The sequence below is a fragment of the Cyprinus carpio genome, chromosome B7 (genome assembly GCF_018340385.1).
Source record: "Cyprinus carpio isolate SPL01 chromosome B7, ASM1834038v1, whole genome shotgun sequence".
NCBI lineage: Eukaryota > Metazoa > Chordata > Actinopteri > Cypriniformes > Cyprinidae > Cyprinus > Cyprinus carpio.
The window spans coordinates 36,116,744-36,133,141 of NC_056603.1; the positions used below are offsets into that span (position 1 = coordinate 36,116,744).

At 36.6% G+C, this 16,398-nt stretch overlaps 1 pseudogene; it reads right to left on the reverse strand.

Annotated features, from left to right (window-relative positions):
* Positions 1-1,599: 1,599 nt before the first annotated feature.
* On the reverse strand, positions 1,600-15,685 carry LOC122137831 (annotated as a pseudogene).
* Between the last annotated feature and the right edge of the window lie 713 nt (positions 15,686-16,398).

The following is a 16,398-nucleotide window of genomic DNA, read 5'->3' on the forward strand; positions in this document are numbered from 1 at the left end:
CAGCTTGAATCAGTTGGCCCATTCTCCTCTGACCTCTAGCATCAACAAGGCATTTTCGCCCACAGGACTGCCGCATACTGGATGTTTTTCCCTTTTCACACCATTCTTTGTAAACCCTAGAGATGGTTGTGCGTGAAAATCCCAGTAACTGAGCAGATTGTGAAATACTCAGACCGGCCCTTTTGGAGTCTTCAACTGTCCAATTTTGGTGATTTCTTGAATATCCTTTCTTTCCCATTCTGACATTCAGTTTGGAGTTCAGGAGATTGTCTTGACCAGGACCACACGCCTAAATGCATTGAAGCAACTGCCATGTGATTAGATAATTGCATTAATGAGAAATTGAACAGGTGTTCCTAATAATCCTTTAGGTGAGTGTATATGTAAAAAATATTTTAAAAGTAAAATGTTAAAATGTACTTTTGACTGAAGTGTAAATAATTGTATGAATCGACGAGAGTAAATTGTTATAGATAAAAAAGATATTACATTTAAATTCTCTCTCTTAAACACACACTTTGAACATTGTGGTAATCACCTGAGTTAAATCGCTTATCAATGATTCATAATATTGTATTTATATGATTATATTTATATTATATTTATATTTATTATGTTTATCATTATATTACATTTGATTTTGTTTTAGATATTGCAAACCAGTTCTATAAAATCTATATATCTACCAAATCACAAAAAAAAAAAAAAACCCTGATTAAACATTAAGTTCAGCTGGATTAATTGATAGTCAAATGTACAAGAATAAATAAAAAAATAAATAAAAAAGGTCAATGTTCATATTTGAAATGCAACTATTTTACATAAAAGGTAAATAAAGATTACACTTATTAAAAGAGTAACAATTTAATGTTATACTATGGATATAATAATGTAAAATGATGTTCTGCAAATATATAAAAATGAATGATTAATTAATAGATTAGAATTGGCCAATAAATTTATAAATAATTATAGAGATATAAAAAAACAAATGCAATGTGAGCAATGTTAGCTATAGTGATAGTAATGGAAGACAGTGTTAAGTTTTTAAAAAATGAATTCAAGGTTCTGAAATTAAAAAACAATTACGGAAATGTTACTGTATTCCTGTCATGATTCAGATTCAGTTACTTCTTAAAATAACACATACAAACAGACAGATTTACATTCTTCTGTAAGACTGATTATGAGAAAAGTCAATTATGTCCTCTAATTCACTTGTGACCATGGACCACAAAACTGGAAATAACAGTATTTGTAGTAATACCCAACAAAATTATAGTTTTTTCTTTTATGCAAAAATCATTAGGATATTAACTAAGGATCATGTTCCATGAAGATATTTTGTACATTTCCTACCATTAATATATCAAAAATTAATGTTTGATTAGTATTATGCATTGCTAAAAACTTCATTTGGACAACTTTAAAAGCTAATTTCTCTCTCTTTTTTTTTCTTTTCTTTTTTTTCACCCTCAGATTACAGATTTTTCAAATAGTATTTCAGCCAAATATTGTCCTATCCTAACAAACCATACATCAATGGAAAGATTATTTATTCAGCTCAATTTCAAAAATCTCATTTTCAAAAACTGTGCCTTATGACTGGTTTTGTGGTCCAAACTGAGGTGAATTATCACTGCCATCAGTAACCGTAATAACAGCTTCTCCTGTGTCTTCCATACCTTTTCCTTGCATGTCAGCAGCCACAATTTCCAAAGCATATGTCGACCATTGCTGAAAAAGAGGATTGTGGATTTTTGATAGTTTGCTTACATTAAATTATTCTTCACCACTTTGAGATTAATTTATCAGATGTAATTTTTCACCTCTCTGTCCATGCCTGTTTCTTTTATACTAGTCACTCCTGTTACAGTGTTGATATCAAACTTGTTTAGTTTTGGCAACAGTGGGTTTTGTCTGACAATTTTGTATCTGATCATAGCATTCTCAGTATCTAGATTATCTGCATCAGTGGCTGTGACTGTCATAAACTCATAACCATAACTTCAGTTGGAGAAGAATTAAGACTAATTAGGTGGTTGAGGTTGAAATGTTATTTGAAAAAGATACTATTATTAAAAATTGTTTAAATTTAAAACTAAAAGATTTATTAAGGTTGAGACATGTCTAGATGACACACCTACCTTTTTCAGCAAATTCCATTAAAAGGATTTTGAGCAAACATGGGCTTATTATCATTTTGGTCAATCACCTTGATATCAGTTTCCATTGGCGTGTCTGCTATATTCTCTTGAAGCCCTGTAGCATGAGTTATAAGCTAAATAAAAAAAAAATGTGGACATGTTATGGGACAAATATCTGTGATTCATTAAAGGTACAATTTGTAAGATATTTGCAGTAAAATATCCAAAAACCACTAGGCTAGTGTTATATATTTTGTCCAGCTGATTACTAACAATATCTCTAATGTTTTCAACTATTTGTAAATCATGAGAAAATTCCCATTCTAAACAGTGACACGGGGCAGTGCAGTCTCCTGTCAATGACGTTAGTTACCTGTTTTGGTTTTGCTCTCGCGGTACTTTGATGTCATACAGTGAGGCGAGAGTAGGCGGCTGCAGTAAGAGGAGGGGTCAAAAAAGACCTTTGAAGTCGGACACTTCCTGAATCTCGCTGTTTTGTCGCCTGCAAACGTCAGCAATAGAGGAGATCGTGTTCGCGTTTTTTTTATCACAGATGCAGTGGATGTAATCGAAATACCAGTGTTTTTTCATCATGTGCATCAATTCCTTTGTTCTGCTGAACACAAAGGAGGAAATTTAGAAGAATGTTTGCAAACAAGCAGGTTTCTGCCACCATTTCACGTCCATAGTATTTTTCCATATGCCAGTGAAGGTTGTTTTGTAGCAAACATTCTTCAGAATTTCTTCCCTTGTTTAAGCCAGACCCTGACACTTCTCAGATGAAACCACACAAAGATGAGGCATAATGGCTAAACAGTCCATTTAGATATGAATGTGTGCATGTATATTTTTAATGGACTGTTTTATTAATTCACACAAACATACAATAGAATAAAGTGAAAATTACAAGGAAGAATTCTAATTAAGAGAAAAATAAAATAAACGCATTTCCTAATTCTTAACTTCACTAGGCGTGTTTTGTTTTTGTTTAGTTCGCATGTAAATATAAATCTAATTCTTAGAATAAAGAGAAAATGAATTAGTTGACATTCTCAGCCAATGAGCATGAAGCTGTGTCGTCAGTCAGTCCTTTCCCATCATGCTTTTGAATGGCGCAGTCGGTGGAGAGCAACTGCGCTTGACTGCTCAATCCGACACAGCTGCCTCGCCGTCGCGAGAGGTTTTTTTGGCACACGTCAGCATGACATCAGAGCAAGGCGGACGTAACTCGGACACTTTTCTAACTGGCATGCATCTCGCGGTGATCGGTTCTGCACAGATTTTGCTCATCTCAAACAAGCCTTTTGTTACCGCCTTTACTGACGTAGAAACCACATGACAACAGTGTCGTGGAAGTAATGCGGAAGTAGTGTCTAGCGTCCAGCAAACCATCTTGCTTCAAGCAGTTCCTTATTTACTTCTTCTTGCACGTTTTATGGTGGATTGTGTTACTTATTTATGGAACATAATTACTGTTTACCATCTGCCGCTGGTTCTGTCGACAAGGACAGCTCCTGTAAACGTAAGCGTACGGGCCAACCAAACGACCCAAGAAGAGTTTGGGACAAGAGGAGAGAAAGATCGAGGATCAATATCGGTGTTGCATTTTCTAGATGGAGAGAGCTTCGCGACAAACTTCAACTAGAAAGAGATGCAGATCTCGCTTGTGTTTTACTCGACAGGTGAGCTGTTTTGATTCGTATCTTTACAGAAAACGTATGCTATAACGATCAACAAGATTAGTATTATGGGGCATACACGCCAAACGCGGGGCATCGCGTCTCTAGACCCGCGCTAGGACGTGTCTGATCCATAGTCTGATCACGTCTTTGCATTGACTTTATATGTAATCTACTCGCGGAAATTGTTGAACTCGCGTTTGCTATGTATGCCCAATTATTGTGTTTGAATGTACACGAGTGTATATATTTGTTGAACAAGTGGTAATCGTTTTCATATCATCTGACTAAACAGTAATCAATTCATTTGATAATTTACTGTCAAACTATATTTGCTGTATACTAAAGTCTGAAGACTAAAGTTTAGGTGCAGTGTTATTGCATTTGGTTATTTACTGCTTTATTTACACTGCCTTATTTCACCTGACAAGTTAAGCAATGTAAATATATACAGTAAGTGTTATACAGAAATATGAATCAATCATTATTGCAAATGATATGTAAGTTCAAAAGAACATTTATTATTATTGATTTGAACACTTGAAACTGTGACGTGTTATCACACCATCGAATTGGACAAATATTCTAACATTGGGGTTCCGGCAAGATGGTGGGCTGAACACACACGCCCTCACTAAGCGGCCTAGTTATCTCCCATTTTCTATTACGAAAATAAGCTTGTTTCTCAATTACACCTACCCAGAGTGACTTTAAAGATTTCGTGCTATTGTTGTTGACCTAGAAAATGCGAAAATCTCACCAAACAACTCATCCCAAAATTACTGTATTATTCCTTCGGACCATCGCGTGGCTCAAACTGCAGTTTCAGAGATGGAAACAACAACTGATTCATTAGAGAAATGCCGTGATTCCTCTCACTTTACACTCACTAAAGCACATATGTCGAAAAAGCTAAAACCTCAAGAAGAGGACATCACCAACGCTACTCTGCTGCAAGCCATTACTTCCCTAACTGCTCGCTTCGATTCACAAGATGAAAAGTTAGAAGAATTGGCGAATCAAATGCGAAACAACTGCATCATGATTGCAGAGATTTCCAAAGCTGTTGAATTTAACTCGGCTGAAATTAAAGACTGCAAAGAAAAGTGCAAAGAGTTGAGCAAATCGGTCATGGGTTTAACCACGGCACACAATGACTTGGAAAGCAGAACATCTGATCTTGAACGATATAAAAGAAGATGGAATCTTCGGATTAACGGCATGAAGGAGAAGTCTGAAGAAGTTCCCGGCAGGGAAGTGATTGACCTGATTGCCGAAATTGCTCCGCACTTGATTTTTTATTTTTATTTGTTCTTCGTATGTTTCCAGTTAAGCTACCATTTTCATTACTCTCTTTAAATGTTCAGGGCATTCAAAATAAGGTCAAAAGAAAGGCTATGTTTTTATTTTGTAAAGGAACTGGTTCCGTTGTATTTTTTTTGCAAGAGACGCACTCTACCATAACTGATGCTACTTTTTGGTCGAATCAATGGGGAGATAAAATGTTATTAAGCCACGCATCCTCCCACTCTGCAGGGACTGCGATTTTATTCAACAACTGTCCAGGTAAAGTGATTTCTGTTAAAACTGATTTTAATGGACATTGGGTTGCAGTTGTTCTGGATATTGAATCTATATTTTTTATTTTGGTTAATGTATATGGTCATAATAATGCAAAACAAAAATCAACAGCTTTTTGCTGAGGTCTCTTCTTTAATTTGTAATTTCAAGAGGTTATTCCCAACAGAGAATATTGTTATAGGTGGAGACTTTAATGTTACACCAGATGAAACTCTTGACAGGCATCCACCTAAAAGTAGTTCCCCTCAACCGAACTCTATGATTACTCATTTTTGCAACAATCTTAAAGTATTGGATGTATGGAGACATCTTAACCCTAACATCAATAAATTTTCCTGGTTTAGACCTAATGCCTCTAGCAAATCGAGAATCGCCCACATGGAAAAAACCTATATAAACATATATGTTTCAATATAGGTTTTGATATAGGTTTTTAATATATGTGACATATATAAAATTGGCCGTTTTCCTATATATATATATATATACACATATATGTTCACATATGTACACATATATGTACATATATGCACACATATATGTACACATATATATGTGCATACATATACCTATATAGGTACATATATGCACGTATATATGCACCTATATGTTCACCTATAATAGTAAAATTAAAATCCATAGCTGCTAGGCAACATAAATAAAAATGTAGAAATGTACATTATTTATTTACTCAAGATCAATCAAATAGTACAAAACAAAAAAATATAGTACAGGAACAAAAATAAGACAAAAAACCTGCTAGGCAACATAAATAAAAGTCCAAAATATAGAAATGTACATTATGTATTTACAAGAACAATCAAATAGTACAAGAACAAAAATAAGACAAAAAACTAAACAGAAACAAAAAATTATCTTGTTGCTCTTCTCAGCTCCGTGAGCTTCAAATTAATAGATGTGCCTATCTGCCTTCGGCTGGCTGCCGGCCACTTCTTCTTCTACAGTCGAGGGGCAAAATACTATGGGCCCCTTTATCCTCACCCTCAGTCCATTCAAGTAGGACATAGCGGATCTCCAACGCTTTTATCGGCATTTTACTCCCAGCCACTATCTTTCGGCGCCAAAGATGAAATATAGCGCGCTGGACGCATGCAGATGACGTCATCAACTACGCAGCGCGCTGGGCCGCATGCGGATAACGTCATCAACTACGCGACCTATATTTCCTGTATATGCACCTCAATTTTGCCTATATGTGGCATATATACGCATATATGCAGCATATATGCAGTATATATATGGCATATATGCAGCATATATGTACTATATATATGCATATATGCAGCATATATGCACTATATATACGCATATATGCAGCATATATGCAGCATATATATTATCATATATGTGCATATACACTGCATATAGGTTTTATATATGCGCATATATCCACATATAGGTTTTTTCCATGTGGGCGATTATTGGTTAATCTCAGATAACTTGTTACATTTTGTTAAGGATTGCTCTATTTCACCAACACCTCTAACAGATCACTGCGCTATTGTCTTGGTTGTTAAGCCAAAGAGTAAGATTTTATATAAAAAGGGATATTGGAAATTTAATTCTGATTTGCTTGAAAATGCAGGAGTTTGTGCAAAGATTAAAGATTTAATTAAAGTAATTGAGAATAGTAATGATTTCAGTTCTCATAAAGCCAGATGGGAATTTCTTAAATGTAAAATTTGTGAATTTTCTATAAGCTATAGTAAAATGCTTGCCGAATTAAGAAGACAACATGAATACAAGATTATATTTGAAATTAATAAGTACTGTAGCAAAAATGCATTAAGTAGCATTGAAAAGAGTAATTTTATTTATCTTCAAACACAATTGGATAACTTATACATCAAGAAAGCTAAAGGTGCATACATTCGCTCAAAGGCCAAATGGATAGAGGAGGGAGAGAAAAGCACGTCCTATTTTTGTAGATTAGAAAAAAGACGACAGTCTTAAAACAGTATTATTTCCCTAATGGTGAATAATACTGAAATTCCTGATCCTACAATAATAAGTAAAGAAGTTCATAATTTCTACACTGATTTGTATTTATCTAATTTTTCTCCAAAAGAGTGTGATGATTTCTTTGAAAAAAATTGTAATTTGATTCCTAGGATTGGCAATGAATTAAGAGATCTTTGTGATGCACAATTAGGTATGGAGAAACTCGATCTAGCAGTTCAGAAACTTAAATCAAACAAATCCCCTGGTCCCGACGGCCTTACAGGAAATTTTTATAAATTTTTTTGGAATGATTTGAAAATGTTATTATTTAATGCTCTTACTGAATCTATTGAAGATGGATTTTTGTGCCCCACAATGAGTCAAGGCTTGATCATTTTAATTCCCAAACCAGATAAAGATCATAGATATTTAGATAATCTCCGCCCAATCACCTTGCTTAACAATGATTATAAAATTTTTACACACGTTCTTGTCAATAGACTGAAAGAGGGCCTTAATGGGGTAATTAATGAGGTTCAATTGGGATTCCTTAAAGGTAGATCTATTCACAATAATGTAAGACTAGTAATGGATATGGTTGAATACAATCATTTGATAAAGGATAATTGATATATTATTTTCTTAGACTTCAAGAAAGCCTTCGACACGTTAGAACATAGGTTTTTATTTAAAGCTTTAGAGCTCTTTGGTTTTGGTGAGCACTTTCTCAATATTATAAAAATTATTTATAAAGATATGAACAGCTCCATTTCTCTTCCTTATGGTACTTCACAAAGATTTTTTATTAGTCGTGGAATAAGACAGGGCTGCCCTCTATCCCCTCTTTTATTTATTTTGGCTGCAGACATGTTGTCTACTTTAGTTATTCATGATCGAACGGTACAGAAATTAAATGTATTTGATAAAAGTATAGCAATCAGTCAATTGGCAGATGATACTACGCTATTCTTAAAAAACAAGGATCAAATTCATCTGGCTATTTCATTAGTTAATACCTTTGCTAAGGCATCAGGACTCCAGCTAAATTTAAGCAAATGTGAACTCTTTGGCCTTCATCAGAGTGATATCACTTGTCTGAATAATATTCCGGTAAAATATTTAGAACAAGGTGGTTTGAATGTGATTGAATTTGAAAACATGAATATTTTGCTAAAACTCAAATGGCTAAAAATGTTTGTATGTAATGAAGATAGTTTTTGGTTTACAATTCCCTCAGCTCTGTTTCAAGAATTTGGTGGAATTCAATTTTTGCTCAATTGTGATTTTGATTTATCGAAACTCCCGGTGAAACTATCAACATTCCATCAACAAGTACTCTTATATTGGAAATTGGCACATAAACATAATTTTACACCTCATACTGTTTCTATCTGGAACAACAAATATATATTGCACAGGAACAAATCTTTATGCTTTAAGAATTGGCTAAGCAGAAGTTTATGGTCAGTGAAGGATCTAATGGATGAAAAGGGTAACCTCTTAGACTATAATGCTTTTACATTGAAGCATGGATTTACCTGTCACCCGAAGGAGTTCTTCACGGTCATTAATGCAATACCTTCTGGCTTAAAAATGCTGATGAGATGCTCCCTTTCTTATGCTAAAGTTAAACCAGCTCTTCCTACTTTATTCATTGGAGATATTCATTTTTTAAAAGTGTTCATTGTACTAACAAGTATATAAGACAGATCGTCTTAATAACGTTATCCCTGTCAAATTAAAAGAAACAAGCTAGATAACATGTTTAGTAAGAATACTGTAAAATATCTTAGAACAGCTTTGTGACGAGTGGGGCGGGGCCGAGAGCCGGGGGAACGGAGGGAGGCCGGTGGAGTGATTGGGAAATGAGCGACACCTGCTCCACTCACCGGTCTCGAGTCCCACGGAGGAGATCGGGAGGATGCAAAAGAGGAGCGACGACAGTGAACGATGAGAGAGGACCAGGCCTGGGTTTTATTTTGTGGTTTGGTTTTTGGTTTGTGCGCGGCAGTCGCCCGTGAGGGGCTGTCGCGCTGTTTTATGTTCATTTTGGTTATTAAAGTTTTATTTGAATGTTCGCCGTTCCCGCCTCCTTCTTCCCGTGACTATGGAGTTTTATATTATTACAAGCTTATTTACATTTTCCTATTCCCCCTAGAGCAAAAGAAACACACTTCAAAATTTTAAATGAGATTTATCCCTCTAATAAATTCTTAAATCAAACATTTAAAATAGATACTGTCCCCTGTTCCTTCTGTAATATCCATTCTGAAGACACTGACCATATCTTCTTTACATGCAATTTTTCCAAAGTCTTCTGGATATCAGTTCAGGACTGGTTGATAGAAAAAGAGGTGGTTGTTGATGGTTTTGCTTTTACTTTACAACATATCTTATTTGGTATTCCCAAAGATTGCTGTGTTGATTTTTATTTGATTAATAACATTGTAATAATGGCAAAATATTTCATTCATAAATGTAGATTCTTTAAGTCCCTCCCACTACTTGTGGTGTTCAAAAATGATCTAAAATGTTATTCTAAAGCCCTTGAGAGAATGAGAGGTGGGAGTGCGATGAAGCTGCTTGATCTTTTGATTTCATATGATTTGGTGTGATGTTGCCCCTTAATTTAATTTAATTTAATTTAATTTAATTTAATTTAATTTAATTTAATTTAATTTAATTTAATTTAATTTAATTTAATTTGTTTCTACCTACTTATTTATTTTTATTTATCTGACTCTAAGTGAGATGTAAGATATGATATAGTTTTTATTAATTTTTTTATCCTTTGTAAGTAATTTTTTGGTTAAATTGTGTTGAGCCTATCAGTCGATATTTTTATGTCCTGTAGAAGGAATGCAGTTGCCTTGGTTGTATGTATAATTTTGTATTCAATAAAAAAAAAAAAAATAAATAAATAAATAAATAAAACAAATCTAACATCTATGACTAAAAATTTAGTTGTAAACCTTCCATTACTCGGTTCTAATTCAATATAATAAAATTATGACATCAAACACAACATTTATAAAACTTTACCTCATCCGTTAAATCCATGATTTATCTTTCCGTCTGATTGATGGCCATCAGCGGTTGGGTAGAAGACAACAAATCCCATCATTCCACGCTCCTTCTTAGCTTCATCAAACCACGCGATTGTTATTGTTTTTGTAGTGCGCCCTTTAGTGGCAGGTCCTACAACCTATACCTTTAAAGACCCAATTGATTCAAATTTAGAGTTGTGTCTTTTCATCCATGTCTTAGCTTTGAGATATCTATATGCAAGTATAGAAAGAGAAAAATGTGAACTAAAAATGAACTTACTCTGTATGAAGCTTTATTTTTGTCTGTCGAGTGCCTGAGTCACATAAAGATACCCTGATAATCTTTCAACAGTGAAAATCGCCTTTGGGTCTGATCTGCCCCTTCACCTGTGATGCTGTATACCATCTGAGTTTCTGCAGCAAAGTCCGACTTTATCTAAACAAAGAAAGCACTGAGAGAGCAAAGTCAATAACAGACAAACCTCTCTCTCATCCATTATCCATTTTGAATGTTCTCTTCATGACTTTCACTCACCTGGACCAGCTTCAATGGGAAAGGACCTTTGCTGTTCTCAGTTACATAGAACGGAGGAATAACCAAACTTCTATTTGCTCTCTTTAGACCCGTCGAAGACTTAGGAAATGTCAAAACCAGAATATCAGAAGGAGATTTTATCTGAACATATTAGTAAAAATACTGATCAACATAACATTTTTGTTTACAATTAAATACAGCAAATATTCCTAAGTAGTATTGGCTAAATTTTAGGGACAGTCATGGCCTAATGGTTAGAGAATTAGACTTATAACCCAACTCTCAGGTGCGGGGAGTGAATGTACAGCACTCTCTTCCACCTTCAATACCGTGACTGAGGTAGGCACCGAACCCCCAACTGCTTCCCGGGCGCCAAAGCAAAAAATGGCTACGCACTGTGTTCACAAATTCAGTGTATGGGAAACCATACTTGGCTACACGTCACACGCCACAAAACATGAAAAACATAAAGCCAACTTTTGAAGCTGTCAAATTGTTTAATATTTGCATCTCAAAATGTTTAGTAAAGCTGCTAATTGTACCAAAATAAGTCTGGAAAAAACAGTATTAACATAGAGGGTGAATAAAATTTTTAAGTCCCCAGTTTTTTATTTTTTTAAGAGCAATTTCTGAAACTCTGCCTTCTTTTCTTTAAAGTCTACACACAAAACATGCACACATCATGCAAAACATTATGCATCTCCTACAAAAGCAAACACTTTTTTCAGAACTATTTTAACTTTAAAAATGTGTTTTTGTTTTTGAATAGTAACTCTACACAAACATGCCAATCTACACACAGATATGACAAAACTAAAACTCTACTATCTTTTTCTTTTTTCAGTGTGCAGTGGAGTTTGTCATACACTCACATGTACGTGTAAAAATACACTGTATGTACAGTGTGTATGCACAGTGAATGATCTGTATAGTTACTGAACTGAACTGAATCGACACTGAACTGAACTTAGCTGTATAATGACACTATTGGCTTATTAGATCGGTTGTATCGCAGAATTTTAATTTTTTTTATGTATTACTGCTTTGAAACAATCTGTATTGTATAAAGTGTTAGAGAAATAAAGGTGTCTTGACTGTATGCATATTCAGTATATGTTTACAAATGTACTGTAAACAGAAATGTAAGGGTGAAAATTTTATTTATTTGTTTCTCAAAACATTGAATTTTGATTTGCTCTGAAAGTTGTATTGGCCTCTGACCATCATGGCCTCGTAACAATCCCTATATCTACTGATTGGCTTCATCGATCTGTCTCTTCTCCACTAATAAGCTGGTGTGTGGTGGGCGTTCTGGCACACTATGGCTGCCGTCGCATCATCCAGGTGGATGCTGCACACTGGTGGTGGATGAGAAGATAGCCCCTCACAATGTAGAGCGCTATGAGTACTTAGAAAAGCAGAAAAGTGGTATATAAATGTAATGAATTAATTAATATTATTATTGCAGTTTGTACACCAATGCATTGCTCTATTCTTTAACAGAACTCCAAGTAATAACAACGACAAACATTCACTATTCATAGACACATTTCTAGACAATTGCAAGCAAACATATATTGCTGTTAGCCATTTAGACGGAGACCTACAAGCTGAAATACGTATTGTCCATGCTACAGTACATAGTACATGACAGCAACAGTTTTTAAGAGAATTACTCCACTTTCAGAATAAACATTTCCTGATCATTTACTCATCCCCATGTCAACCAAGATGTTCATGTCTCTCTTTCTTCAGAAAAAGAATTGAAAGGTTTTTGAGGAAAACATTCCAGTATTTTTCTCCATCTAGTAGACTTCAGTGGTGCTCAACGGATTGAAGGTTAAAAATGCAGTTTCAATGCAGCTTCAAAGGGCTCTACATTGGGAGCCGATAAGAGTCTTATCTAGCGAAACGATTGGTAATTTTCTTAAAAAATAATAATATTTGTACACTTTTAAACCACAAATGCTCATCTTGTCTAGCTCTGCGAGGCACATGCGTACTCTGTCTGTGTACAACGGTTCAAGACAGGGTGTCTAAAAACTCCCAACACTTTTCTCCTCCAACTTCAAAATCATCCTACATCGTTGTTTTACCTTTATTGTATTTATTTGTTTATTTATTTATTTTGTAAAGGGTGTTTGACCCTCCTTGCACGTTCACTTTCTAAACACTGGGTCGGTACTTCTGCAGCGATGTAGGACAATTTTGAAGTTGGAGGAGAAAATGAGTTGGGAGTTTTTCGACATACCCTAATAGTACCCTAATAGTACCCCTCAGTGCAGAGCACAGCGTCTTCTCCACAGGAATCCGCTACGGTGTTTTAGGGAGGAAGGTTCAAGTTTTCCTGGCTCTGCACGCACAACAAGTGGGCGAGCATAAATATGCTAATCTTTCATGTTGACGTCAACTTGAAACAGCTTAGGATTCATTTTAAAAACGACTCGCTTTCATGACTTGGAGTCGACTCTTTCTTTTGAAAGACAATAACTTTATTCATGTTGCACTTTTAGATTTAAAACTTTGCAGGAGGATTCACTTAGAGCTGTGTTACACACTGCATGAAAGATAATTTTATAAAAGCCATAATAGGGGCACTTTAAAGTACCATATAAAATACCACATGAAACTGAAATGTCTAGTAGAGGTCAGGCTTGCAATGTATTGCACAGCAGTTTCTTGAAGGAACTTATTTGTACCTTTGAAGAGGAGATGTTCATGACCCTATCCATGTTCTCATGATGGTTAAAACATTCAACTTAGACAGATACCATGTGCTTCTTGCCACTAAAGTCCCAAGCATGCACTGAAAACACCTTGTGACCCTCATGAAGAGTCAGTGAACTCTTTAGTGTTAAGGTCCCATCCGTGTTCACATCAAACCGCTTGTCAAGAGACTGAAAGCATATTCTTGTTCTTCCATCGCATGAATTAAAGATAACTGTCAGAAAAAGGGAATCAATTGACACAACTAAACATCTTGTTACGTATATAACTCTGGTTTCTGAGTGGAAAATGAGACATTGTGTCAGTAGCTGATGCTATGGGAACACCTGTCAGGTGTGACAATAGTCTGAAACACATATAGGACATGTCTGGGTCATAACGCCTCAGATTTCTACAAAGGAAGTCATGACAATAAAATAAGACTATGGCAGGGTCAGACTGCTTCTTCTGGTCTTCTCAAGGAAGCTGCTGAGAGCTGGTGTGGGATTGGTTTACAGGAGCTCTTGAGCCCACCAGGGGAACTTATTGATGGCAGCATTCACCTTGTCAGGTAGGACTTCTTTCTCAAGGATATCTGTGAGGATATCAACCACAGGATATCAAGGAGATTAGCCACAGTTGCCATCAACCCTGACATTAAATAACCAATCGTGTGAGCCATATGGTTAGTGGCTCGAAGATGCTCCTCTGAGCTTCCTTACTGCCTCAATGGGCCAAGACAGCCCCTTGAGCTTGATGAACACCCAAAAACTTAACACACTTTCACTTGTGATGAACAAAGGACATAGAGACACACACTTTATGAAAAACCATAGTTACCCAGTAGTTTGTCTTTATTAGAAGAATTGGTATATGTTACTTTCTGATTGCATTGTTTTTAGAGATAATTTAGCCAAATATTCTAAATATAAAAAAGCAAAACAAATCATGTTCTTTTGCTTTATTTAAAGGTATTGTTGAACACAGCGTACCTCTTCCTAGTTGTTTTCCATTTTGAAGGTGTTCTCTGTGCACTTAAAACCAGCAACTCTGACTCAAAGCCAGGTGTACATGGAGACTCCTCTGCTAATCCACATGAAAATACCTAATTTGAAATGTATTAAATATGTATTTATGTAACATATTTACAGTTATACTACACTTAATATTTAAGGTATTACATTTATTTAGTTAGTTTTCAATCATTAGCAAGCATCAGTTAATGCTGATGCCACTTTTTTCACAATTCTTTATACAGTCTGCATTACTAACATGAATCTTGACCAAGCAGATTATCTCACCTACAGAACTAACTCAAACCATTAAAACATTCCATACATGTCTCAGAATAAGTTCATTCCACTATAACAGTGGCAAAAAAAAAAAAAATTCATTCAGAAATATTAAATATGCTGTAGTAAGTTTGTGAGAGGAAAGGAAGGAGACAAAGGGGTCGGCTGGACTGCTGACGAATTTATTAACTAAACAATAATCTTTATACACCAACGGTGACTTTTACTCTGACATCAACACAGACACGATCGCACAACACTTCCGGGTAACTCCTTCCGGTTCCGATGCACGTCAGCAGTCCGTCTTTCTCTCGACTGCTTCTGTCTCTCCTGGCGTTTTATACTCTCTCCACGCCAATTATTGAAACAAGAGACAGGTGTTGCTCATTTTTGCCCAAACCACTCACTTACCGTTCGTCTCCTGATTCTCTCTCCCGCTGCAGACTTCGCTAAACCACGCTCCCCCTGCCACATACCCCCACCGCCTGACTCAGGGCGGGGAGCCATCCGGCCTGCAGCCCCCCCCCCACCATTTCTGGAGAGGAAGTCAGCCACCGCCATCTGAACACCCAGCCTGTGGATCACCTTGAACTTAAAAGGCTGTAGAGCCAGATACCAACGAGTGATCCGCGTGTTGGTATCCTTCATGTGGTGGAGCCACTGCAGCGGAGCGTGGTCCGAACAGAGGGTGAACTCCCGTCCCAGGAGATAATAGCGGAGGGTGAGGATGGCCCATCTGATGGCAAGGTACTCTTTCTCTATGGTGCTGTACTTAGCCTCTCTCTTTGAGAGCTTCCGGCTAATGTACAGCACCGGCCGTTCCTCCCCCTCTATCTCCTGGGATAGGACTGCACCCAGCCCCCTGTCTGACGCGTCCGTCTGCAACAGAAAAGGGAGAGAAAAATCAGGAGAGTGAAACAACGGCCCGCCACACAGGGCAGCCTTTACCTGGGTAAAGGCCTGCTGACACGGCTCCGTCCACTGGACCGTATCTGGCACCTCCTTTTTAGTAAGGTCAGTCAAAGGACTGGTGAGGTCCGAATAATTAGGAATAAACCATCTATAATATCCCGCCAGCCCCAAGAACTGCCTTACCTCCTTTTTGGTCTTGGGACGTGGGCAGGTCGCAATAGCGGCTGTCTTGTCAATTTGGGGACGCAACTGTCCATGCCCCAAGTGGAAGCCCAGATACCTTACTTCCACGCGCCCAATCGCACACTTCTTTGGGTTGGCCGTGAGTCCCGCCCCGCTCAGCGATCTCTGGACAGCCCTCAGATGCTGTATATGCCACTGCCAATCATTACTAAATATAATGATATCATCCAGGTAGGCAGCCGCATATGCAGCATGGGGCCGCAGAATATTATCCATGAGGCGCTGAAAGGTAGCCGGTGCCCCGAACAACCCAAATGGAAGGGTAACAAACTGGTGTAATCCAAACGGCGTTGT